This window comes from Natator depressus, chromosome 3 (assembly GCF_965152275.1).
Source record: "Natator depressus isolate rNatDep1 chromosome 3, rNatDep2.hap1, whole genome shotgun sequence".
NCBI lineage: Eukaryota > Metazoa > Chordata > Testudines > Cheloniidae > Natator > Natator depressus.
Window position 1 is genome coordinate 52796537 of NC_134236.1, and position 26426 is coordinate 52822962.

The window sequence follows — 26426 nt, forward strand, 5'->3', positions numbered from 1 at the left end:
ATCAACGCTGTCTTAGTTGCCGTCTCACAACACGTCCTCTCCACTTGTTGCTCTAACAATGTCGCTCCGCCCCTGGAAACCTCAGTTAACACTTCTCTTAAATAATGTTCCTTTTACAGGGCTGGTGGACACTGGAGCTGACGTTACGGTGATTCGTGATCCGGAGTGGCTGGTCAGTTGGCCAACAGTTCCTTCTAAAGAGTTGTGGGGGATCAGGGGTAGTAAACCCGGGCGCCAAAGTTTGTCTTGGGTCACGGTCTCTAAACCAGGAGGCCGTGCCCTTGCTACGATCCATCCTTTTGTGCTCCCTGTCCACCTCAATATTTGGGGCCGTGACTTACTTGTAAAGCTGGACACCACCCTTGATATTAATATATAATGGCCCAAAATCCTCCCTCACCCACCTTGCCATCCGCATTACCATTGGTATGGCAATCCTTAGAGCCCGTATGGATTGACCAGTGGCCCCTCCCCCTAGAAAAGCTGAAAGCGCTTCATTCATTTGTACAACAAAATTTGCATGCACAGCACTTGGAGAGCTTCACTAGTCCTTGGAACTAGCTGCTGTTATTTTGGCCTTTCAACTTTTTGCTGATTGTCCCTTTAATTTTATTGTGGACACGCATTATGTTTATCAGGTAATTGATCATTTACCCCTTGCCCTCATTACCCCTCAGGTCGATGCGGACCTTCTTCGCCTGTTTTTGTCCTTAAAGTATCTCATCACCACTTGTAATTTCCCTTATTTTGTTGCTCATATTTGCAGTCATACCCCTCTGCCTGGGCTACTCACTGAAGGCAATGCGCGCGCTGATCGCGCGTTACGTAGTCAGGTACATTCCCTCTTTTCTGACCCCATTGAAAGCCATTCCTTTTTTCATCAGTCTGCCTCTGTTTTGGCAGACAGTTTTACATTCCTGCTGATCATGCACGTTCTATTGTTTGTTCCTGCCCCCACTGCGCCACTGCTGTCCCTACCTTTTCTTATGCCGTTAACCCTAGAGGTACCGCAGCGAATCAGCTGTGGCAAATGGATGTCATTCACGTACCACAATTCCGCCCCTATTCGTTTTTACATGTTTCCATTTATACCTATTCGGGATTCCTCTGGGCGACCCCACAGCGTGGGGAAGCCACTCCCAAAGTTATTCACCATTGCTAGCCTGTTTTGCTGTTATGGGTCACCCGAGCTAGATAAAAACGGATAATGCCCCGGCCTATTGCTCCACAGCCCTCTCCACCTTTTGTGCCCAATGGGACGTCCGTCTCAAACATGGGATCCCTTATAATTCCACAGGCCAAGCTATTGTTGAACGTGCAAATCGCACGCTAAAAACCTTGCTTGACAAACAATTAAAACAAGGGGAGCTGTGTCTCCGAACCTTAGGAGACATTCAGCAACAATTGCATATCCTTTTGTTTACTTTAAATAATTTAACGCTGAACGCAGATCAGGGGCTGTCGAACCCCATACCGGAGTTTCAGCTGACCTTGAAGGAGAATGCAGTGCCTCCCGGGTCGCAATGGTGGGACGGAGACGGAGGAGACGTAGCGTCCCAAGCTAGCCCGTGACATGGGGAGCAGTAAAAGCATTGGTCGCCGTGGCTCAACGAAGACTGGCAGCAAACCAGCAGCCAGAGACTCCTGAGACTTTGTTTGTTTGTGGCAATTCTCGCCCAAATTACTGCTAATTCTGTATTGATTGTATGCCTTTTGTGCCTGCTATTTCCTGTAGGGGTTGGCTCGGGAGCGCTTCCTCCGTTACGAGCCCGAATGACATATAACCTATGGGAAAGATTGGCTTCAATAGCAAATGTTACCCACTTTTGTTTATTTGATTTTGTAGCAGCTGAAGAATTGTTAGGTATGTGCCTTATTCCAGTATGTCATCACCCTGAGGAAATTGGGAATGAGATGATGCTCGCTGCTTATGCGAACCTCTCTTCCCAGTACTCTAGCATGGCTAATTGGGGCCCGGCCAATTACACTTTACCTTTTTAAGCTTATTTTCTGCTGTTGCTGTGTGCAATGTATTTCCTTTTTGTTAAGGCTTTGTCGAGAACCGCCCTGGCAGGCTCCACGAGTTATGACCTTGTCTGTCCGGGAGTTAATTGGCTTGCAAAAGCAAATTGATGGCTACCATGAGATGGCCGAGCACAAATAAACAAAAAAGGAGGGGATGTAGGATTCATAGAGGGTTCATGCGCTTGGCAACATTCAGGGTACACCCGGAGTGTTGTGTAGGAGCTGTGCCCTGAATGTTGGAATCTCGCCCAGATGACATGAACCGTAGGAAGCCTCCCAGGACTGGGCTCAAGGCCCAAGAGCAAGGAATGCAGTAGATAGAAATTGATAAATAAGAATGTTAAACAAAACCAGTGTATTCCTTTTATCTGTTGGAGAATGTAATGCGCGGGGGGAGAGAAAGAATAAAGGGGAAGGTGGAAAGCTGACAGGCAGAAGTCTGTTGGCATACCAGCTCGCTTGCTTGCTTAAAGCTCTGTGCTGTCTTGTATTTGAACCGCCACAGTATACCTTCAGATCAGCGGCACTGCTATGGGTACCCGCATGGCCCCACAGTATGCCAACATTTTTATGGCTGACTTAGAACAACGCTTCCTCAGCTCTCGTCCCCTAACGTCCCTACTCTACTTGCGCTATATTGATGACATCTTCATCATCTGGACCCATGGAAAACAAGCCCTTGAGGAATTCCACCATGATTTCAACAATTTCCATCCCACCATCAACCTAGGCCTGGTCCAGTCCACACAAGAGATCCACTTCCTGGACACGACAGTGCTAATAAACGATGGTCACATAAACACCACCCTATACCGGAAACCTACTGACCGCTATTCCTACCTACATGCCTCCAGCTTTCACCCTGACCACACAACACGATCCATCGTCTACAGCCAAGCTCTGCGATACAACCGCATTTGCTCCAACCCCTCAGACAGAGACAAACACCTACAAGATCTCTATCAAGCATTCTTACAACTACAATACCTACCTGCGGAAGTGAAGAAACAGATTGATAGAGCCAGAAGAGTTTCCAGAAGTCACCTACTACAGGACAGGCCTAACAAAGAAAATAACAGAACGCCACTAGCTGTCACCTTCAGCCCCCAACTAAAACCCCTCCAATGCATTATTAAGGATCCACAACCTATCCTGAAGGATGACCCAACACTCTCACAAATCTTGGGAGAAAGGCCAGTCCTTGCCTACAGACAGCCCCCCAACCTGAAGCAAATACTCACCAGCAACCACATACCACACAACAGAACCACTAACCCAGGAACCTATCCTTGCAACAAAGCCCGTTGCCAACTGTGCCCACATATCTATTCAGGGGACACCATCACAGGGCCTAATAACATCAGCCACACTATCAGAGGCTCGTTCACCTGCACATCCACCAATGTGATATATGCCATCATGTGCCAGCAATGCCCCTCTGCCATGTACATTGGTCAGACTGGACAGTCTCTACGTAAAAGAATAAATGGACACAAATCAGATGTCAAGAATTATAACATTCATAAACCAGTCGGAGAACACTTCAATCTCTCTGGTCACGCGATTACAGACATGAAAGTTGCGATATTACAGCAAAAAAACTTCAAATCCAGACTCCAGCGAGAAACTGTTGAATTGGAATTCATTTGCAAATTGGATACAATTAACTTAGGCTTGAATAGAGACTGGGAGTGGCTAAGTCATTATGCAAGGTAACCTATTTCCCCTTGTTTTTTCCTACCTCCCCCCCCCAAGACGTTCTTGTTAAACCCTGGATTTGTGCTGGAAATGGCCCACCTTGATTATCATACACATTGTAAGGAGAGTGGTCACTTTAGATAAGCTATTACCAGCAGGAGAGTGGGTTTGTGTGTGTGTGGGGGGGGTGAGAAAACCTGGATTTGTGCTGGAAATGGCCCAACTTGATTATCATACACATTGTAAGGAGAGTGATCACTTTAGATAAGCTATTACCAGCAGGAGAGTGTGGTGGGGAGAGGTATTTTTTCATGCTTTGTGTGTATAAAAAGATCTTCTACACTTTCCACAGTATGCATCTGATGAAGTGAGCTGTAGCTCACAAAAGCTTATGCTCAAATAAATTGGTTAGTCTCTAAGGTGCCACAAGTACTCCTTTTCTTTTTGCGAATACAGACTAACATGGCTGTTACTCTGAAACGTATCTTAAACTATTCATGTTCTGGATTTCAGATGTTTCAATTTGTGTTACCTTAATTTCCACCACCCAGCTCAAATGAAGGGGCAAGGAAAGGAGCTCAGATATTTCAAGAAGAGTAGGATCTCCCAGAACACACAGAAGGCAGGGAGAGAGTCTCAGACCACAGCAGAAGAGTAGGTCTCTCAGCACACTCTGAAAAGGGGAGAATTCACAGCTGACAGCTCCCCAAGCCTATCCCTCAAACTTCCTTGATATCCCTCACATTTTCCAGCCACTCCCATCTTCTCCCTTCCTACTTATCCTTTTCATTGTGAACAGGAGACTGGCTGCTGGCCAGCTTGGAAAGTAAACAGTAAACTGCCAAACAGGTCCCCTGCTAGTTGTCAGGGACCCCTTCTGAAACAGGTGGAGGTATCCATCTGCCAAACCCATATGATGTCCCAAGAGGCAGCTGCCTGCTTGAAGCCTTTATCCAAATTGTTACAGAAAGGTTGCAGAGGCTCATCAATCCCTCTGACCATTATCCTATGCTACTCATTCATGTGGGAACTAATGAAACTGTCAGGTATTAAACTGAGCAGATCAGCAGTGAGTACAGGGCTCTCAGAACAAGGGTAAAGGAGTCAGAGGTTCTCATCATATTCCAAGCTAAGAGCAAGGGCCCAGACAGGGACACATGCATCCTGAAGATGAATGCCTAGCTGCACAGCTGGTATTGATGGGAGGGCTTTGGCTTCCTTGACCATGGGAGAAGGTGTTGCATTACACATCAAAAATATATATGCTTGTTCTGAGGTCCAAAAGACAGTGAGAGAGGTAGACCAGTTTAAAGTCTCTGGGAAAAGATTAAAGGGGAAAAATAGAGGTGACATCATGGCAAGGGTCTTCTACAGACCACTAAATCAGGAAGAGGAGGAGGAGAAGGTTGGTGAGGCTTTTCTAGAACAAATAAAAGAAATATCTAACATACAAGATGTGGTAGTTATGAGCAACTTTTAAGCACCCAGATGGTTGTTGGAAAAGTAATATGGCAAAACACAATACATCCTCAGAATGTATCAGGAACAACTTTTTGTTTCAGAAAGTGAGGAAGTAACCAGGGGGACAGCCATTTAAGACTTCATTCTGACCACCAGGGAGGAATGGGTTGTGAATCCGCAGGTAGAAGGCAATTTAGGTGAAAGTGATCATGAAATGATAGATTTCATGATTCTGAGGAAAGGAAGGAGCTGCAGAATAAGGACAATGGACTTCAAAAAATTAGACTTGAAGAAACTTAGAGAAACAGCTGGATCTCCTGAGCTTATACACACACTGGGAAAGGGAGCAGAACCCAGACACTACCAAATGGCTGGGAACTTCAGATCCCAGCTCACATTGGGGGAGAGTAAAGAGCGGTGCTTGGACCCCTCCAGATAGGAAAGCCCCTTCCAGAACCTGGCTAACATGAAGGGGTGGGGTGGGGAGAGAGGGTAAGGTCACATGCCTGATTGCACACACAGAAAAAGGAATATGGGTCTGACAGGCACCTCTGTCCCCATTATCCCCCAGTCAATTCCCGCCTACTCTTCCACCCCAATCATCTTCCCTTCCTAGAAAACATTTGCCTGTGTAGTTTATTTCCTTTGCAAAAAATAGTTTCTGCTGTACTCAGATTACATTTCCCTAAAATAAAAATCTCCCTTTGATAGAGGCAGATTGGAAAAATGCGCCTGCTTTTTTTTTTTTTTTTTAAACTACAGATTTATGCTATCGGCTGGATTTGAACCAATTCCCTGTGGAGGGGCTTAGATTCAGTGACTGCCATATAGCCCCAGAGAAATGGCCCTAAATCTGGACTACTAACAGAACCTCAGGGCCGCATGGGACATACCAAATTTCAAAGCAATCTGATCAACTGAATGGATTTTAGAGCACTTAGAATAGTTGATCTTTGAACAGAAAGCTGGTTTTATGATATACAATAGCTCTGCTACAGTTAAGGAGAAGAGCTCTAATTGGCTAGACTATGAAGTGGGATTAAATAATTTATTTAATATTCTACAGTAAGTGCTTGCTAGCAACAATACCACATCACACAATGGGCATTTAAGAATACAAACAAGAAATATGTTAAAAGAAAAAAAAACTGTTTGACAGAGACTGTGTACCTGTTCCAAACCACCCATCTTTCATTTTGGATTTCTTCTCAGAATAGCTGAAGTCACAAGAAAAAGGTCTGTGTGGGAATCAACATTTTCATCACAATAAATTCAAGAGACAGCTAAAGTAATTTGTGCTGTTTAAAGAGAATTAGAGGCTAAAATTAGAATTAGTGGTGAAAAAAACCAACACCACAAAGGTAAACTTGAAGTGCAGTTATTTTCTGTCTTATGGTTTTCTATAACGCTCATCATCATATTATCTAAGCACATTTCTTCTCTGAAAAGTGACTTGAAAAATGTTCTCTAGGGGTTCCATGTTTAATTCATCTCACTGAACTCAAATAAAATGTGCCCATTTTTCAAGAATGGATTATGTTTGATTGATGTTTGCTGGTTTGTTAACTACCTGCTCTGCAGCTTGGGATCTGTAGCTCAGGTCTGGCCTACGCACAGAAGATGCATCAGTTTAATTTAGTTTGGATTTTAAACAAATCTGGTGCAAAATCCTATATAGACACTCTTATTTTGGTTGATATTAAAACTGTGCCAAATTAACTTAAGGTAAATTGACATAAACCAAGATAATATAAGGCCTGTGTCTACACATATTTTTGTTCCAGTATAAATATTATAGCAAGGGTGAGATTTTTACCATAATAGTTACAATGGGACAAACCCTAAAGTGGATGCAGTTATACCAATATAAAGGTATGCTATACAATTATAGTGCACTGCCCTTTCTTTACAGGAGTGAGGTAGACTGGTATGAGCACTTTCATACTGGTACATCTGTGTACACTGTCTGGGGAGGTGCCACTTTTCCTATGCCATTGTAGTTAAAGCGGTACAACTGGTGTATATAGATTACAATGACCACACAGCCTTTTGCACTGTTTAATTATTTAACAAAATAATTTTAACTCTCACCATTAAACCTGTGCCTCTAGACAAGTTCTCAGGCTTAGTTTTCTCCTTCTCCTGCTTCATCACATCAGTAGTAATGACGTGGCAGGCCAAATATTGCTCTTATTTACACATGTTCAACCCATTGTCACAATTTATTATTATTTTATTATTACAGAATTCATTACTTGTATTGACATAGTGCTTAGGAGACCTAGTCATTGACCAGGAACACATTGCGTTAGGCACTGTACAAACACAGAACAAAAAGATGCTCCATGTCCCCAGGATCTTACAATAAAAATATAACAAAGAGACAACAGATGAATGTAGATGGACAGACAGGGAAGTACAAGTGAACAATGATATAATACTGGTCAGCATGAGAGACAGCGGTGTCAGCACACCAGCTGCCTAACCATGGTCAAGGGTTTGTAGGCATTGCAGCAAAGGAGAGTTTTAGGGAGGAATTTGAAGGAGAATAGTAAACTCACTTTCTGCATGTTTATGGAGTGTTCCCCCCCCCACACACACACACCAACATACACCCCATGTGAGGGGCAGCATGGGAGAAGGCACAAAGGTATACTTTTTTGAAAAGTATGAACTCACATTGGTCCAAGTCCACTAAACTACTTTTCTAGTGTAGACCTGACATGTCAGATCCCCGATTAGGTATACAGAGCTGGCAGTTAGAAGAAAAAAACACACCCTTCCTTGTAAATGGAGCATATTAGATATTGAACCAGTAAAATAATAAACATAGGGCAACACTGTCATTTTTAGAGACTCTTTTCAGAGAAAAAACACAAAGAAATTCTGAAAGGGCAGGTATGTCAGGTTTAAGTGTGTTGTCTTTTTGTTAAAATTCCTTCTTCTCTTTTATTGGTATTGCAATGTGAAAAACACTGTTCTCTTCTGCTAATAAACCCGAAAACAGACAAAGGCCTATCTTTAAGCTGTCCCCAGGAAGCCAAAGAGTTCACACTCTTATGAATATCTCTGAAGAGGCAGCTGGTGAAGTTTATCTATTGGTATTATATTATAATATTCAGAATGGTTAAAGGCAATTGTGATGGGGTATGTAAACCCCACACCAGCAGGGAAAGGGTCAAGGAGCTGCTTTGGGCTGGAGTAGCCCTATCCCACCCTGCTGTGCCTGCAAGTCATGCCAGGAATGGAGAAGATGTTTAAAAGGAGGAAGCTCCACTCAGTAATGGACAGCTCTGGGGAGGCAACCTAGTGACCGATGATGTGGAAAAAGCTGAAGTACTCAATGATTTCTTTGCTTCAGTCTTCACAGACAAAGTCAGCTGCCAGGCTGGGCAACACAGTCTGGGGAGGAGGTGAGCAGCCCTCAGTGAAGAAAGAACAGGTTAAGGACTATTTAGAAAAGCTGGACATGTACAAGTCCATGGGCTCAAAAGCAATGCATCCGAGGGTGCTGAGGCAGTTGGCTGATGTGATTGCAAAGCCATTGGCCATTATCTTTGAAAACTCGTAGCGATCGGGGAAGTCCTGGACGACTGGAAAAAGGCAAATATAGTGCCCATCTTTTTTTTAAAAAAAGGAGGAGATTCCGAGAAACTACAGACTGGTCAGCTTCATCTCAGTCTCTGGAAAAATCATGGAGCAGGTCTTCAAGGAATCCATTCTGAAGCACAGTATTCTTACCAGCAAGTTAAAAAAGTATGGATTGGATGAACGGACTACAAGGTGGATAGGAATCTGGCTAGTTCATTGGGATGAACTGGTAGTGATCAAAGGTTCGATGTCTAGTTGGCAGCCGGTATCAAGTGGCGTGGCCCAGGGGTAGTCCTGGGGCCGGTTTTGTTCAACGTCTTCATTAATAATCTGGATGATGGGATAGATTGCACCCTTAGCAAGTTTGCGGATGACACTAAACTGGGGGGAGAGGCAGATACACAGGAGGGTAGGGATAGGGTTCAGAGTGACCTAATTGGAGGATTGGGCCAAAAGAAATCTGGTGAGATTCAACAAGGACAAATGCAGAGTTCGGCACTTCGGACAGCAGAATATCATGCACCGCTACAGGCTGGGGACCGACTGGCTAAGTGGCACTTCTGCAGAAAAGGACCTGGGGATTACAGTGGACGAGAAGCTGGATATGAGTCAACACTGTGCCCTTGTTGCCAAGAAGGCTAGCGGCATATTGCATTAGTAGGAGCATTGCCAGCAGATGGAGGGAAGTGATTATTCCCCTCTGTTAGGCACTGGTGAGGCCACATCTGGAGTATTGTGTCCAGTTTTGGGTCCCTCACTACTGAAAGGATGTGGACAAATTGGAGAGAGTCCAGCAGAGGGTATTGAAAATGATTAGGGGGCTGGGGCACATGACTTATGAGGAGAGGCTGAGGGAACTGGGCTTCTTTAGTTTGCAGAAAATAAGAGTGAGGGGGGATTTGATAGCAGCCTTCAACTACCTGAAGGGGAGTTCCAAAGAGGATGGAGCTAAGCTGTTCTCAGTGGTGGCAGATGACCGAACAAGGAGCAATGGTCTCAAGTTGTAGTGGGGAGGTCTAGGTTGGATATTAGGAAAAAAACTATTTCACTAGGAGGGTGGTGAAGCACTTGAATGGGTTACCTAGGGAGATTGCTTTTTTTTTTCTTTGGCCGCTTTGTTTAATCTCTTTTGATTGTTTCACTGGGAACTCCAAAAAGGGGAGAAATAGTCAGAAGGCCAATACCAGAGGATTGACTGCATCACAGAATATAAGGGTTGGAAGAGACCTCAGGAGGTCATCTAGTCCAACCCCCTACTCAAAGCAGGACCAATCCCCAATTTTTGCCCCAGATTCCTAAATGGCCCCCTCAAGGATTGAGCTCACAACCCTGGGTTTAGCAGGCCAATGCTCAAACCACTGAGCTATCCCTCCCCCCCAAATGCTCCTGCTAGAAGGACTGGACTTGTGTGAGTTCACTATCCATGTAGTGTCCAAAGGGGGTGCTCCAATGGGAACAGATCTCTGGCAGTAACAATAACAGGAGCTACAATCCAGAAACTAGGAAAGAATCTAGAGGGACTTGGTGCATTCCCCACAGTTCTTATGCAAGTTGTTTTTTTTTTTTCTAGAGTGAAGATGTATTAAATTTACGAGTTGACTCATATCCATTATTTACCAGTTGTAATAGAATACAGGATTGCCAATCTGTTGCCCAATTACTTGCACCTATCTTCTGAATGCTTATCTAATATGAGACATATCATTATGGATAAGTTTCAAAAAAACTGAAAAGTCTTGTAATTCAGGCATAAATGTCTGTTACTGTACTTATAGGCCTTCACTTATTCATTTCAGTGAAAATGTCACACACAATAAATTAGGAAGACCAAAAACTGGTAACACTATAAGAAAGGCATAATGTTACTGTTAGCAAACCAAGCTCAAAACATCATGACAGCTGGCAATGTATAAAGGTTACAGGTTATCAAGAGTTATGTCTAATTGGGAACTAAAAAAATCCATCTTTTTTCATTTTAGTTACAAATGTATAACCTTGCCTACACTTCTGGAAACTTAATTGACCTGGAAACAATGAATCCACAATGTCAAAAATAACAGTCCAACCCCCCAAAATATTTCGTACGATTACAAATTAAGAAGACATTACATTGCCTATAGTCAAACAGGGATACAGCCATATTACACTTTTTCAAAATTACTACCTTTATATTGCCATTATTTTAGTGGAAATATTTCACTTGAATCTGTGGTCTATCAGAATCTGTATGTGGCAGGACAGCAAAACTAGCCTCCTAGATTATTATGATCATTATTAATTTTTTTAGCACCTAGAAATAGCAATCAAGGATGAGGGCTCCATTTTATTAAGCACTGCACAGTCATGTAACAAAAAGACAGCCCCAAAATGAATTCAGTTTTAAGTGGAGCTCTACTTTGAAAAGTGACTATGTAAGCATGGCACCTTCTTACTTAACAGATATTATCCTGGTGTGCATTCAGAGGTATATCTGCTTAGTTTAGTGGACATAATAAGTTTTACTGGTTTGTTTTGTTTGGGTTTTTTTGTTTGTTTGTTTCATTTTTATTTTTGTTTCTGTAGCATGTCAGGGACAAAACAGCTAAGAGAGAACGTGCTGCATTCCATTTCTCATTGTGTTTCATCAGCAGAACTCTTTCACAGTTTCTATGTGTTCCTCACATCCCAAATACATCATAATGTTTTAAAATCTTAAACCGATCTAAAAACTGCCAGGGCCTTTGGGCCCCAGGATAAACTTTTCTGAGAAGCATGATCTCCATTGCACAGGACAATTAAATAGATTAGCACATGCCCTGACTATCTTAACTGATCCTGCATTCCTGGATGATTTAGTTGGGGCTGGTCCTGCTTTGAGCAGGGGGTTGGACGAGAGGACCTCCTGAGGTCTCTTCCAAGTCTGATCTTCTGTGGTTCCTCATACACTCCAATCTCCTATACAGTTCAATGGGAACTTGAGAACGTAAGCTCATATTCTTGGTAAGAATGGTAAGAATTGGTAAGAATTCTTGGTAAGAATGGAATCTACAACCAAGGTGTTTTTGAACTCATGGCCAAATACTCATCTTGCTGACATCAGTGGGAGTTTGGTCACTGAGGTCAATGGGATCAGGATCCATCACTAAGTGACTACATATCTCATTTCTCTCGGGCTGATTAAACAGAAGACTAAAACTAGGGTGAGGGGGACACAATAGTAGAGTTACATACATTTGACTAAATTCCACACTCATTACAAAACCCTGGGTTTTGTCTGACCAGTGACTACACATTTTGGCTCACATAAGGCCTAACAAAGGAATTAAGCAAATAAAATATACATTTTTGTATAAATATTCCAGCTACTGCATCTTCTGTTGAGTCTTTTCAAAATCCAAAATCTTATCTATCTAGCTATCTATTTTCCATGTCTATAGTAAGAGAAAAGTGTTTAATAGCCCCTTGCTCAACACAAAAGATTTTCAGTGTGTATTTTTCCTTTTAAAAGTAGTTTTGCTTAAAACAAAACAACAACAACAACAAAAAACATCCTGAGCTAAATTGTGGACTGCCTTGCATTTGATCCCACATATGCTCAAAATACTGCTGTAAAAGCAGGATTATGTTATACTCAGATTGTGATCAGCCCAGTAGTCCCTGCTCAGTCATTATTGGGAAAGTTGAATACAATCAGGGATATGTACTAAAACATGCCTGTTCCATGCCCTGGAATGTTCCTCAGCAGTTCTTGTCTCACTAATACCAGTTTTACACTGGTGCAACTCCACTGACTTCTATGGAGTTCCTTCCGATTACCAGTGTAAGGAAGGTCAGAATTAGACCCCTGATGAGCCAAAAGCAGGGCAGAACATTTTCATCCCACGCTTCTTCTCTTGACTATCTCTTTTATCCCATGCATGTGGATGAAGGAAAGTCAAGAATTTGTTCCCATGACACTAGCAATGTCACAATTCTAAAAATGACAATATTTAACTGCCCCATCCCCCTTTCTAATAGCTGGGGTTCCCTTCTTTCATGCATCCATAAGTGATGGATGAATTCTAAAGTTGTGTGCGCAACTTTCCATTTGTGACTGCGCCAACACAGAATGGCAGTGCTAACTTCACTGGTATATGTTGGCCAGAAACAAACCTAATCCCCCTCACACTTTTCAGTATTTCTAACTTTTAAATTCTATTTCATTTTCTATGTTTTTCCCTCTCTGTTCACTGGCAAATTATTGAGAGCAGTCATCAAGGCTGAAGTTTTCGAAGTTGCGGCATGGATCTGGATGTCTAAATCCCATTATAATTAATGGGGTGTGCAAATTGCATAGAGAATTTTGAAAGTCTCAGCCCAAAAGTATACATGAATTTCCCATAGGCAGTGTACACCACCTAGTAAGTAACTCCAGTCCTTCCATTATAAAAAAAATAATACTGCTTTAAATGTATCATTATTTTTTGTCTTTTTTTTTTTTAAAGTAGAGAATGCTTTAAACTGTGCTTGAAACCTACATTCTTTCTTTTTCTGTCTATTTTCTCTCTCCAGTGATAGGCTGTCTTGTAACAGAAATAAGAAAAGCCTATTTAGCTGAATTTTAACATATGTTCTATTCCGTAAGTGTCAAGGTCAAATAGTGCTCTCATATCTGAACACATAATTCCCACTGTTTTCAGTGAGAATTACATGCAAATATCTGAGTGGATAATTTGACCTTGAATGTTCTTTGAGTTTGTTGCCTGGCTGTAATTAAGCCTTGGAGTATTTCTTCTGCTTCTAGATGACGTCTGGGATTATTTACCAGCAAGATTGCTATTCTATTTTTTAAAATTGAAATATATAAAGCATAGTATTCCTGCGCGTATTGCTTATACTGTGGTCAGTGACACTGAGCGAAGATACAGAAATGTTAGAGAACTATGCTGCAGTAGAAAACCTTTCTTTGGCAACCTGACGGCTGGAAAAGAGTCCAGATACTGGACACATAATCCACTTTAGTGGTATATCTGTTGATGGCTCAGATATCTTAAGTGAATGGACGCTAACATATGGATGTGAATAAAGCTTTGCAACATTTGCAAGGAGTTTTTGTGTGTGCCTTGCAGTTTCAACAATTTAAAGGAATTTGATTTGGTGTCAGCCCCTGTGACAGCTTAGTCAAATGCCAAAGCAAGTGTTGAAAGTCATCTAAAATTCAGAGATCATGGAAGAATAATAAGCAAAAAGGATCACTTATGGATGCATGTAATGGGAAAATAAAGACTGCAGTTTAGTCACTTGTTCAGTGATAGACACAAATTACATCAAGTGTGATCCAAGACAGGGAATAAAAATTACTGTGTTCTATGAAATGAAAAATATTACATTGCAGGGGTAATTAATAACAGAAAAGATATCACGGTTCTTTGATACATGATACACACTGCAGAGGTGGACCCAGGGATGATGAACCTGAATAGCAGATGCACATCAAACCAACTATCCAGTGCATTAAGTGATATCTTTTTTTTTTTTTTAAAGCCAGCATCTGCTCTACACAATAGCAAAGAAATGCAAGATGAAATATGTGAAGATTTCCTTTAAATTAGTTAAAGTATTCTGGATACATTAGGGAAAGATCTTGAAGAACTTTACTTACTGACATTTATATTTTTTCCTAGACTAAAAGATCTTGTTAATTTCCTGTGAAACAATAGATAGATATTACAATTCTGATGATCAAATGTAAGGCTTCTTTTATATGACCATGTTAAATAACACTATGGGATTTCTTCAATTCCAGTCCCCCAAGTTGGCTGTAAACTCAGGTGAAATTCAACTAACCCATTCCTGACTAGTTTTATTAACTTGATTATGAAACTAACAGCAACAATGAAGTGTCCATTTTGAGTACACACATTGTTAAATTCTTATACTCCTATGTGTATTTGGTTTTGAATCTCCTGATTCCCGCATATCTATTAACATATTATAGAAGACTAGAAAATTATTTTGAGAAAAAGTATGTCTGGAAAACCTTTACCAAACAGCACAATATTAACATATTACAGATTTAGAGAGGTGAATCCTATAGCACCTAATGGATGTACTGATGACGAGCCAGAAGGAAAATGTTTATCAGTTCCAGCTGCTGGTAACACAAGATGGATGAATCAGACAGACTCCTCTTAGAGACCAGAACAGAAATGAATGCAGTAGTTGTCACAAAATTACTTTGACAATAATACAAAATGATTTTGCATTCAATCACACAATCACATTGTTGCCTGTTTAGTGAGTAAGGGGCATATTTTTTACTTTATTTTTTTCACCAGATCCTTTCTTTATATTAATAACCGGTCAATGCTGACTTAATGCAGAGAGCAGATAAGTAGCCTTGTTGTGCAAAGATTGTAAACAATAAGAAAAAAGGTGAGAGCAGTTAATTAAACACAACTGCAGTATTCCAGCTTCACTGATTCTTATTCAAAGTGTACATTAACTTGACCACCAACATTTAAAATAGAATCAGCAATCAAATATAGCTGCCTCAGAAGCAGACCTGGGCATGCATCACAGGTAAAGCAACAAGCTAGCATCAGCCGAATAGCATCACTGCAACAGGTGTACTTTTAGTTCTTCATCTTCCCCTAGACTTCCGGTGTATACTGCTTCCCAAAAAGGAGAGTGCAAGCCAAAAATTCAAAGTCCGAATTTTTTTTTAAATAAAAAAATGTAATGCCAAAAAGGGAAGAAGCTGCAGAATGCTGTCTATTGCCCGTGAGGTGAGAAAAAGGTGGATGAGCAGTAGAATAGGGCACAGGGAAGCTAAACGAAGTGATCCAAAATGAGAGTTTATCATAGGTTGTCTAATCTACAACTCTACCTAATCTGCAAAAGAGGAGAAGTTACCTATTTTTTGCAGCTGTCTCCATCAGTTACCAAAATTCATAGCACTTAACAAGATCAGTTAGTATGTCAATTCACAACCAGTTTTAGTTTACCTACAGTGAATAAAAGTTTCTTGCACTTACCTAATCACTTATCTTTAAAGAAACTTGCCTCTGACATCAATCATCTGTCTTGATTATCTGTGATAATTAGGCAGGACCCACCAATTACTTTTGGGTTTAATTAACTTCTTCAATTTGCCTACAGAAGAGTGCCTACAGGAAGAAGGGCTCACTCTTACAGAATGCATGAAGTTCTCCATTGCAGAGATTCAATGTAGGTATTGTAACTGAAGTAATACACTTTTTTGTTACCTTCTTTTGTTTATTTTCAATGTAGAATAAATTATTAATTTTTAATAACTTTGAGCTTTCTTAACTGACTATGTCCTGGTGTCCCCCAGGGCATGGAAGAGAACATTTTTGTAAAGCATGGAGTTATATCCCTGAACTAAATAACAAGAAACAGTTATTAATAATTCAGCTCTTTTGGTCTGTTTTCTCCAGTCCAAAATGTTGGTATTTTTTTTAAAACAACAACAACACATGACTTGATGTTTAAGAATATATATTCACCCCTTTCTCACCCATGCTTTTTTCTAATCATCCCAGAAAGATCTTCATTTTACTGAAAAGACTTGGAATTAAATTTATAAAAGTATATTGGAAATGTAGTTTGCACAGGGATGGCCAAGTTCACCAAAAGATACCTGAGATCTGGAGGTAATATAATTTATTTGTGGATTTGGTTCAGTGTTAACGCTTTCTCCTATGCAAATGACTATAACCTTTAGCTTCCAATATTGAGCATTGCTTAATTAATGTGAAGCATGATATGTGCTGCAAATCAGTGTTAGAGAGATCAGAATCATAGGTGGTGCAGAAACATAGCAAAGATCAACATAAAAAGAAAATAAATCAACTCAACATGACACTATTCCTGACACTGAAATTGCTACAGGACGAGGACTGAAAAACTTTGATCCAGGTTAGTAAAGAACTGCCATTTTGGTTTCTTCATAATCCTTTATCTCCTTCTGCTACTTATGAAGGATATTGTCTCAACATTCATGCTTTTTCTAAAGTACTTCTCATTGTTATAAAACAGTTTCTGTCCTGAAATAAAATGACTTGTAATAAACTTGAGGAAAGTGTTAACACTTAGCCACTGTGAAATCATTATAATGTGACTGATAAGAAAAACACACTATAATTCACATTTGAAAACATTATGTGTCTGTCTTAAACTTGAAAAGTATGGAAATACACAGATAAGAATTATACTTTTGCTATCTAAGCACAACAGGATAATATGAAGGATTATGGTTAATATGGTTAATATGAAGGATGGCACCTCACTGTGACTTGATAGTGGAGGCTCAATCTTTAACAATAGATGTTGGGGATTTTTTTGTGTAGTTAAGCTAGATAATCATTTCAAAAAGTATTTTATTATTTTTCACGGGTAATCAACATTAAACTAAACAATGCTCAGACATTAATACAGTAGCAAGGGAGTAGCACTTCAGTAGCACTTCATCTGGGTTTTAGCCCACGAAAGCTTATGCCCAAATAAATCTGTTAGTCTCTAAGGTTCCACAAGTACTCCTTGGGTTTTTTTTGCTGATACAGACTAACACGGCTGCCTCTCTGAAACCTGTCATCCAGTGACTTGTATCTCTCCCACACATCTGGCTGATGTAATCACCAGGAGAAAGGACAATTTCATGAAGAAATAGGAAATGGACTTGTTGCCAGAGGATCAAACGGGGCTTCCATGAACATGGAGAGGACCACACTTAGGCCCCATGCTGTGGCAGGATCCTTAACTGGAGGAAAGCGTCTAGAGATACATTCAGGAACCTCTTCACCATTGGATGCAAAAAGAGAGGAGTGGTCAATCAATGAATGTGTGGCCAATATGGCTGCTAGGTGCTTCCATGGGAAGTATTAGGAGAGCATCATGCCTGGTTCTATTGGTACAGGTAACCTGGAATATCCTGGATGCTTGCCCAACCCAGGGAAAGGTGGCACCTGCTGGCCCCACTGGAGAATTTCATTTATTTTGAGAGGTAAGTGGCCTTTGTCAGTTCCTTCCTGATATTTATCAGAATCTTCTGCACCATCTTCAAGCATGATGTATTCAAGTCACTGGGGCTTGATGAACTACGTCATGGAATACTCAAGGAGCTGACTGAGAAGATATCTGAGCCACTAGTGACTATCTTCGAAAAGTCATTGAAGATGGGAGAGATTCCAGAAGACTGGAAAAGGACAAATATATTGCCAATATATACAAAGGGAAATAAGGACAACTCAAGAAATTACAGACTAATCATCTTAACTTCAGTACCCTGAAAGAGAATGGAACAAATTATTAAGAAATCAATTTGCAAACAGCTAGAGGATAAGGTGATAAGTAACAGTCAGCATGGATTTGTCAAAAACATATCATGTCAAATCAACCTAATATCTTTCTATGACAGGGTAATAAGCCTTAAGGATAGGGGAGAAGTGGCAGATTGGTATATCTTGACTTTAATAAGGCTTTTGATACTGTTTCACATGACCCTCTCATAGATACAGCCTAGATGGAGCTACCATAAAGTGGGTGCATAACTGGTTGGAAAATCATTCCCAGAGAGTAATCATCAGTGGTTCACAGTCAAGGTGGAAGGCCATATTGAGTGGGATCCCACAAGGTTCAGTTCTCGGTCTGGTTCTGTTCAATATCTTCATCAACAATTTGGATCATGGCATAGAGAGTACAGTTATAAAGTTTGCAGATGATACCAAGCTGGCAGGAGTTGAAAGTGCTTTGGAGGGTAGGATTAAAATTCAAAATGATCTGAAATTGAGAAATGGTCTGAACTAAATAGGATGAAATTCAGTAAGGACAAATACAAAGTACTCCAATTAGGAAAGAACAATCAGTTGGGTACATACAAAATTGGAAATGCCTGTCTAGGAAGGAGTAATGCAGAAAGGGATCTGGGGATCACAAGCTAAATATGAGTCAACAGTGTAACACTGTTGCAAATAAAGCAAACATCATTCTGAGATGTATTAGCAGGAGTGTTGTAAGCAAGACACGAAAAGTAATTCTTCCACTCTAGTCCACACTGATTAGACCTCAGCTGGAGTATTGTATCCAGTTCTGGGCACCACATTTCAGGAAACATGTGGACAAATTGGAGAAAGTCGAGAGAAGAGCAACAAAAATGAGTAAAGGTCTAGAAAACATGACCTATGAGAGAAGATTGGAAAAAAAAATTGGGTTTGTTCAGTCTGGAGAAGAGAAGCCTGAGGGGGGGCATGATGACAGCTTTCAAGTACATAAAAGATTGTTACAAGGAGGAGGGAGAAAAAATATTCTCCTTAACCTCTGAGGATAGGATAAGAAGCAATGGACTTAAACTGCAGCAAAGGTGATTTAGGTTGGACATTAGGAAAAATTTCTTGTCAGGGTGGTTACATACTGGAATAAATTGAGTAGTGACATTGTGGAATCTTCAGTATTGGAGATTTTTAAGAGCAGGTTAGACAAACAGCTTTCAGGGATGGTCTAGATAATTCTTAGTCTTGCCTTGAGCGCAGGGGACCGGACTAGAAGACCTCTCGAGGTCCTTCAAGTACTGCAATTCTCTGATTCTCTGTGCCTTGAGTACACCAGGGAGGCGGAGTACATGGAAAACTGAAGCATCCATGGAGCCTGCATACTCCATAGGTTAAAGTCCTATGGTACCAGAGGCCACAGAGGCTGGTACCAGTAGTCACAGTACCTATACAGGTCAGCATCAGAATCATTTGAGGCTGGGTTCTCTTCCCCCCACAGGGGTGAGTGGTGATCCTGGGATCTGGCTGCAGATATATGCAGGCTCTCCTCTGAGTCTGAGGATTACAGGTAGCACTCCTCAAGGAGTGGAGAACCCTCCCAGGTGTTGATAGAATTGAAGGTTTCAATCCTCGGGGTACTGAGATCTTTCTGTGGGTGACACTGGAGCCAGGAGTCTGCATGATGGCATTGGAGATGATGCTGGTACTTCCCTGGTTGCTTTCCTGGGTATGAGAGGGGAAGACTATAACCCCCAGGCCACTGAGGCTGGCTGACCCTGCATTCTTGTTTACTCTGTTGTCACCATTTCTTGAAGTGAAGCTGGTCCTGGTAGTGGTGAGTGCTTAGCTGATCTTAATCCGATTATGTCACTATGGCTGAAATGGTGTAAGGTGAGACTTGCGGCATGTCTGGGTCATCTTAGCTAGTCATGGCCCTGGTAGCTTTTGTTCCTCTTTGAAGCACTTTTGATATTGGATAGCCTCATAGTCTTATGAAGCTTAGGGACCAAGCCTTGGGAAGGCATTCTATTCATCTTCTCTCCTAAAGACTTCCACTTGGTTCCCAACTGGCCCCAGTGTTTTCTTGGGTCTGAGACAGACTTAGGGAGCACCTTGGACCACTTTTAAAGATATCTTTGATGCAGAGTTCGATGACCTCTGGTCTTCGAAAGACCTTGAGATCTGGATCCTGGAGTACAAGTCCAGAAACATGGACTGCTTTAAAAGGAAGGTCCTCAAGTAAGATTCCCTTGAATGTTGAGTCCGCTTTGAGAAGGATCAGCAGATCTTGCACCAGTCAGAATGTGTCCCTGGCCAAGGCAGAATTGACACCTCATGTGGCCATCATTGAAAGGCATGACGGACTTGCAAAAGGGGCAGTGACTTGTGATCTGCCATGTAAAACCAATCCCACTGGTGAATGGCAGTCCCAGACAGCCCCAGTGGAAGACTAAACCTAGCTAACATTGCCAACTAACTAACTAGAGAGGTAGGTTTCTCCATGCCATGGAGGGTAGAGGGGTATCTTCTCGCAATGCATACCCACTAGATGTACTATCACTCACCGTGGAATATGGTACAGACTATCACTCAAAGAACAATACTATTTTATCTGATAGTGTTTTACACTTACAATGCAGGCATTTTTAATAGGCCCAAACCTTCCCAAAACCCATTTATATGTATATTATCAGTCTCTGAAGAGGCTAATGGAAATGTATTTGATTTTTAATCAGCTAAATATATTTCCTATTTGTACTGTTATAGATTCAGGGCCTTTAAAATGCTGACATGTTGACTTTTTAAAGTGTCTTTTTCATTATCCAGAACTGTGAAGGTTGATGCTCTCACAAATAATATGTTTTCCTTTTTTATGAATTAGGTGACATAAAACCAATAAAAGTAGTGAAAGTAGGTATGCATCATCATATTTATATTATAGTTGCTAAAAATGGAAGTTTTAAAGATCTCAAACTGTCAATAAATTGCTTCCAATTCTGAACATTAGCCTACTGCATGGTGGAAAATGTGCTTTTCCCTCTGCTCATTGCCTGATAATAAATGTCTTTCTTGCAATATCAGTTTCTTCAGACAAATGAATGAGAACATTTTGTATTCACTCAATTGGTGAAGTGTTGCCCATAAAGTGTCACAAGCAATATGAAGTAGAAGTCAGTAACAACATCAACTCACATTAGAAATTAAAGTTTTCACTGGGAAACAACATAAATGTATCCATTAGGAAGGAACAATATGATGAACGTGCTGAAATGTAAATATTACTTTCTGCATGAAATAAATGCAATTAATATGAATAAAAGTAAGTGTGTGTTTGAAACTCCATGCTTGTGCTCAGCTGAAGGAAGAATGTGTGATACTATATATTTAGAAATTAGACTGCTCTATTTCCAATTTTGTCTGCAGTTATTTTTGAGCACCATACAGTGCAGGCAATAAAGATACGTCCTCTGGTTTGGTTTTCTCCAGAGGGAAATTTCTATTCTCAGCTGAGTTTGCAGGAATAATGTAAAACAATACATTGAATGATACAAATATGAAGCTGTCTCGCTTGGAGCTGGGTCAGAGATGTTGGCTTTTAGACTTTAAAAGACTTTTAGACTTTTGCCATCTCCAAAGGCAATGATGTTTTTTTTAGATGCCCTCTCTTCTAAAACTATTAAAAGTGAATTGATAATATGATACAAGACAGATCCACTAACAGACTGAGATAATTCTATACGGAAAGTTCATCACATTTTAGCCACTGTGAAAACTTGATTTTATATGTGAAGAACAAAAATTAATATCACAATATTGCACTTCAACACCCAGATCATCCTCTCAATCTTATGTATACTGGAAGCTACATATTATATAAGTCTATATTACACACAAATAATATATATATATATATATATAATTCAGTATATTTGGAAATAGTTTGCTTAATTTAAAAAAATACTACTATAAAATAGGTAATTAAAATGACCAGTGTGGTACTCTAAATATCCAAACTCCAGTATTATTTTATTGACTCAAATGCACAAAAAGCAATGTGTTTACAATAACTACAAACACCTGTTTTCTGACTATGCTTGTTCTTTTAAACAGCTCAGCAACTCTACCATTCAGGAACTGCTCAATTCCTAATTACACATACATATCGAAGATTAAAATAAAAGGCAGTATTTGTCAGGTCAAAAACTCATTTTTGTTCTCAGATCCTTTCACCCAAGTCAATATTCTACATCTTTTTTATATCTCAGGAAATGGGTTTCTTCTAGGAGAAAATTCTGATGAAAACCTTTTTTTTTTTTAATCAAACATTTTACGTGGAAAATTTTGACACAGGTGAACTATGGAAAACTGAAATATTTCAGTTTTGGGGTTTGGGGTTTTTTTGAAATATCAAATATCTATTTCTATAGAAATTAGAAAAGTTTCATGAATAATTTTGTTTTGCCAAAACCCAATTTTCTATCGAAAACCAGATTCAGCAACAACCTTTCAACCAGCCCTAACACAAATTGTACCTGTTCTTGGTGCTGGGGAAGGGTAACTCTCCACCAGCTATGTTATGTGGTGTCCATCTTAGCTTGGGTGGGGAAGAACCCTACCCATAATGTGAAACATATGCAGAAAATGGAGTAATTTAAAACAGCCAAAATATTAAGTTATACACACACAAATATACACATTTCTCCATGTTAAATGATACCAAAATAGTAAGCATCCACGCCGTTTCTGATGCTACATGCAGAACATGTGACTACCACAATGATTTTAGACATATTTCATTACAGCTCTACTTGTTAAATAATTGATCATTACTTCTATATAAATTCCAAATATCAATCCAAGATCAATAACTGAGGCAGTAATGCCAGCTATACAGGTCAGGGAAGTCAAAATCTCAATACTTTGACACTGTATATCCAAAGGAGAAATTCACTTTGTAGCATTTGAACATAAATCTTGATAATCGAAAATAAATCAGGATTTACTACTGAAAAAACCAGAGTCAAACTCTGATAAAAGTGACACTTTTTAATAAAACCGTATCTGAATCTACCTACAAAACTTACTCTGTATTTACGAGTGATTTCTCTTGGCTGAATTCACAAAATATTGATTTTCTTTTGCACTATATAACCTTCTTTCTAATGTGTTTCAGCTAAATATCTGGACTACTAAAGAACCCATACATCAAAATAATGTAAATAAAGACTTGAGGTACTTAGCAAGACTTGGATCAAAGGCCCTTTTGAGTTAACATTGATTTCTCCTCCAATACTCAGGTAATTTTCTGCACTCCTCCTTGACATAGTTGAGGCCATTGCTTATGCAATAGTTTTAAAATGCAGAACTCAGGGGGTAACATGTTTCTATGTGGCAGCAATTGATATTCAGGGGAGGGACTATACCTGTGAATCCAGGGGGACAGATACATTGGTAGCCTCCAGGCTTGTTGAAGCAGCTGCCTCCATGCAGACAAGGCAAAGTTTCACACTCATTTACATCCAATTCACAGAGAGGCCCATAGTACCAAGGTGCACAATTACAGAGGAACCTTGGGGAAAGGGGAAAAAATAAAAGATAAATCAATACAAACAAACAATATGATCTGTTAAAAAATTGTGAATCTTTCCAGATGTTTAGGGGCCGAGTTGTGATCCCTTCTCGCTGACCATGTAAAATAATTAACAGACTTCTCTCATTTCCATATCTCTGAAGTAAACAGAACAATTTACAGTTTTTAAATTAGTAGGGAAATTGTGTGCAATAAATGTAGCTGAAGCTAAGAGGAACAACATAATGGCTAGGTTTATTTTGTTGTGTGTCTTTTAATCATGCAGTGTCTTGGATCCAAACACCACATAAAGTTTGTTTCTTCTTTCTCATTTAAATGTTATTTTTACTGAAGGTTTATACCAGAAAAGTTCATTGTGTGAAGTCAGAGAATGCAGAGATATCACTGTAACAGTAGCTAAACATAAAATCATTGTACCTGACTGATATTTGTAATTTTACTCTACAGTAAATACAAATAAAGAAAAAGAAAAAGGACAAGTTGCACCAAAGCCAATTTCTCCTTCTCCCCCATGGCCCAGAAGTTACAAAAAAGTTGATTTAATGGATTATGCTTACACCCTCTTAACACAGGACCCTTGCTGTATGTTCCAGGAGAAGAATATCCACTCAAACTTTATCACCACCAGCTAAGCTCCCTGACAATATGACACATGTGAAAGATTTCTTCACAAACCCAAATATAGAAATCTTCAGTCCCTATACCCATTCCCTGCAATAGGCCCTAGTGTTGCAAAAAGAGTGAAGGAGAAAGGGAAGATTCCAGACACCAATACAAGGCCAAGTAAAATCTTGCCTAAATGTTACTAATTAAATGAGCTAACCAAATTAATCACTATCAATAATTTATTTGATAAATACGTTCACTTAGCCCATATCTGTTTGAAAATTATCTACACACAGCTTGTGATTTTTACCAATCTGTTCCATATCCACATTCATTCCATGAAGTAGTTTTTGTGAACAAACCTTAGGCTATTAATTTTGTGGGAATTGGTTGCTATGAGTATTCACTGTCTGTGATTTGGTATCTGGAGGATGGTGTGGACTGCAACCTCAGCAAGTTTGCTGATGACACTAAACTGGGAGGAGTGGTAGATATGCTGGAGGGTAGGGATAGGATAGAGAGGGCCTTAGACAAATTAGAGGATTGGGCCAAAAGAAATCTGATGAGGTTCAACAAGGACAAGTGCAGAGTCCTGCACTTAGGACGGAAGAATCCCATGCACTGCTATAGACTACGGACCAAACGGCTAGGCAGCAGTTCTGCAGAAAAGGACCTAGGGGTTACAGTGGATGAGAAGCTGGATATGAGTCAACAGTGTGCCCTTGTTGCCAAGAAGGCTGATAACATTTTGGGCTGTATAAGTAGGAGCATTTCCAGCAGATCGAGGGATGTGATCTTTCCCCTCTATTCAACACTGGTGAGGCCTCATCTGGAGTACTGTGTCCAGTTCTGGGCCCCACACTACAAGATGGATGTGGAAAAATTGGAAAGCGTCCAGAGGAGGGCAACAAAAATGATTAGGGGACTGGAGCACATGACTTATGAGGAGAGGCTGAGGGAAGTGGTATTGTTTAGTCTGCGGAAGAGAAGAATGAGGGGGGATTCGATAGCTGCTTTCAACTACCTGAAAGGGGGTTTCAAAGAGAATGGATCTAGACTGTTCTCAGTGGTAGCAGATGACAGAACAAGGAGTAATGGTCTCAAGTTGCAGTGGGGGAGGTTTAGGTTGGATATTAGGAAAAACTTGTTCATTAGGAGGGTGGTGAAGCATTGGAATGTGTTACCTAGGGGGGTGGTGGAATCTCCTTCCTTTGAGGTTTTTAAGATCAGGCTTGACAAAGCCCTGGCTGGGATGATTTAGTTGGCGATTGGTCCTGCTTTGAGCATGGGGTTGGACTAGATGACCTCCTGAGGTCCCTTCCAACCCTGATATTCTATGATTCTATGATTCTAAAGTCAACGGCTAGAGTTTACTTATAAGAAAGTTTGTGAATACTTTTCACTTAGCTCTAGTTACTAACCTGTTTATAAGATCAATGCAGGTTCCATTGTTTTTGCAGGGTCTCGATAAACATTCATTAATCTCCACTTCACATTGTGTCCCAGAAAAACCAGGTCTGCAGGAGCACCTGGCAAATAAGATGTCCACAGAATGCACAGAATGTTTCACTTTAATGTAAATATAAAATAAATAATGATGAAAAATATGATTTTTTTTTTCAATATGATGTTTGGATCACTATGATCATCAGAAAAAGAACTTTGTTATAATCTGGAGATAGTATAATGTTTATACAAACTGACTATAAAATGACAAACCAGATAATTAAAATATTAGAACAACAATACACATACAAAATACCAAAAGAATGGCAAATTGAATGATAACTTGGCCCTGCATTATAACTGATGGCTTTGTAGTTTGAACAGTTATCCTCACCTGTAACTGTTAACCTCATCTACACAGCGACCTTGGTTCTGACATGGATGGGAGATACACTCATTGCTGTCAATTTCACAGTAAGCACCTTCAAATCCTGAAATATAAATGATATGGGTATGGATCAGCAATCTCCACTACACAGTGTGAATGTCAGGATCAGTGATAACAAAGACCCAGGTGAAAGCCATCTTAATGGAACTTGTAACCCCCTAGCATTTCTTATCCCTCAGCTTTAACAGGCAGTGTTTCCCACAGAGAATACAACAAGTCTAATCATACTTTAACGCACAAGATAGACAGATTTAGATGCAAGAAATGAGTACCTTGCTAAATCTTTTGGGGAAATTAAGCCTGTTTTAAGGCT

The 26426-nt window shown here is 40.2% G+C and overlaps 1 long non-coding RNA gene across 1 annotated transcript in view; it reads right to left on the minus strand.

Annotated features, from left to right (window-relative positions):
• The window catches only part of LOC141984674 (uncharacterized), a 61698-nt gene extending 35947 nt beyond the window's left edge, over positions 1 to 25751 (minus strand). The window contains exons 1-2 of the long non-coding RNA XR_012638778.1: positions 25641 to 25751; positions 23447 to 23592 (exon numbers count right to left, since the gene is read on the minus strand). This is a non-coding gene — a long non-coding RNA (uncharacterized LOC141984674). The remainder of the gene's footprint in view (positions 1 to 23446; positions 23593 to 25640) is intronic.
• Between the last annotated feature and the right edge of the window lie 675 nt (positions 25752 to 26426).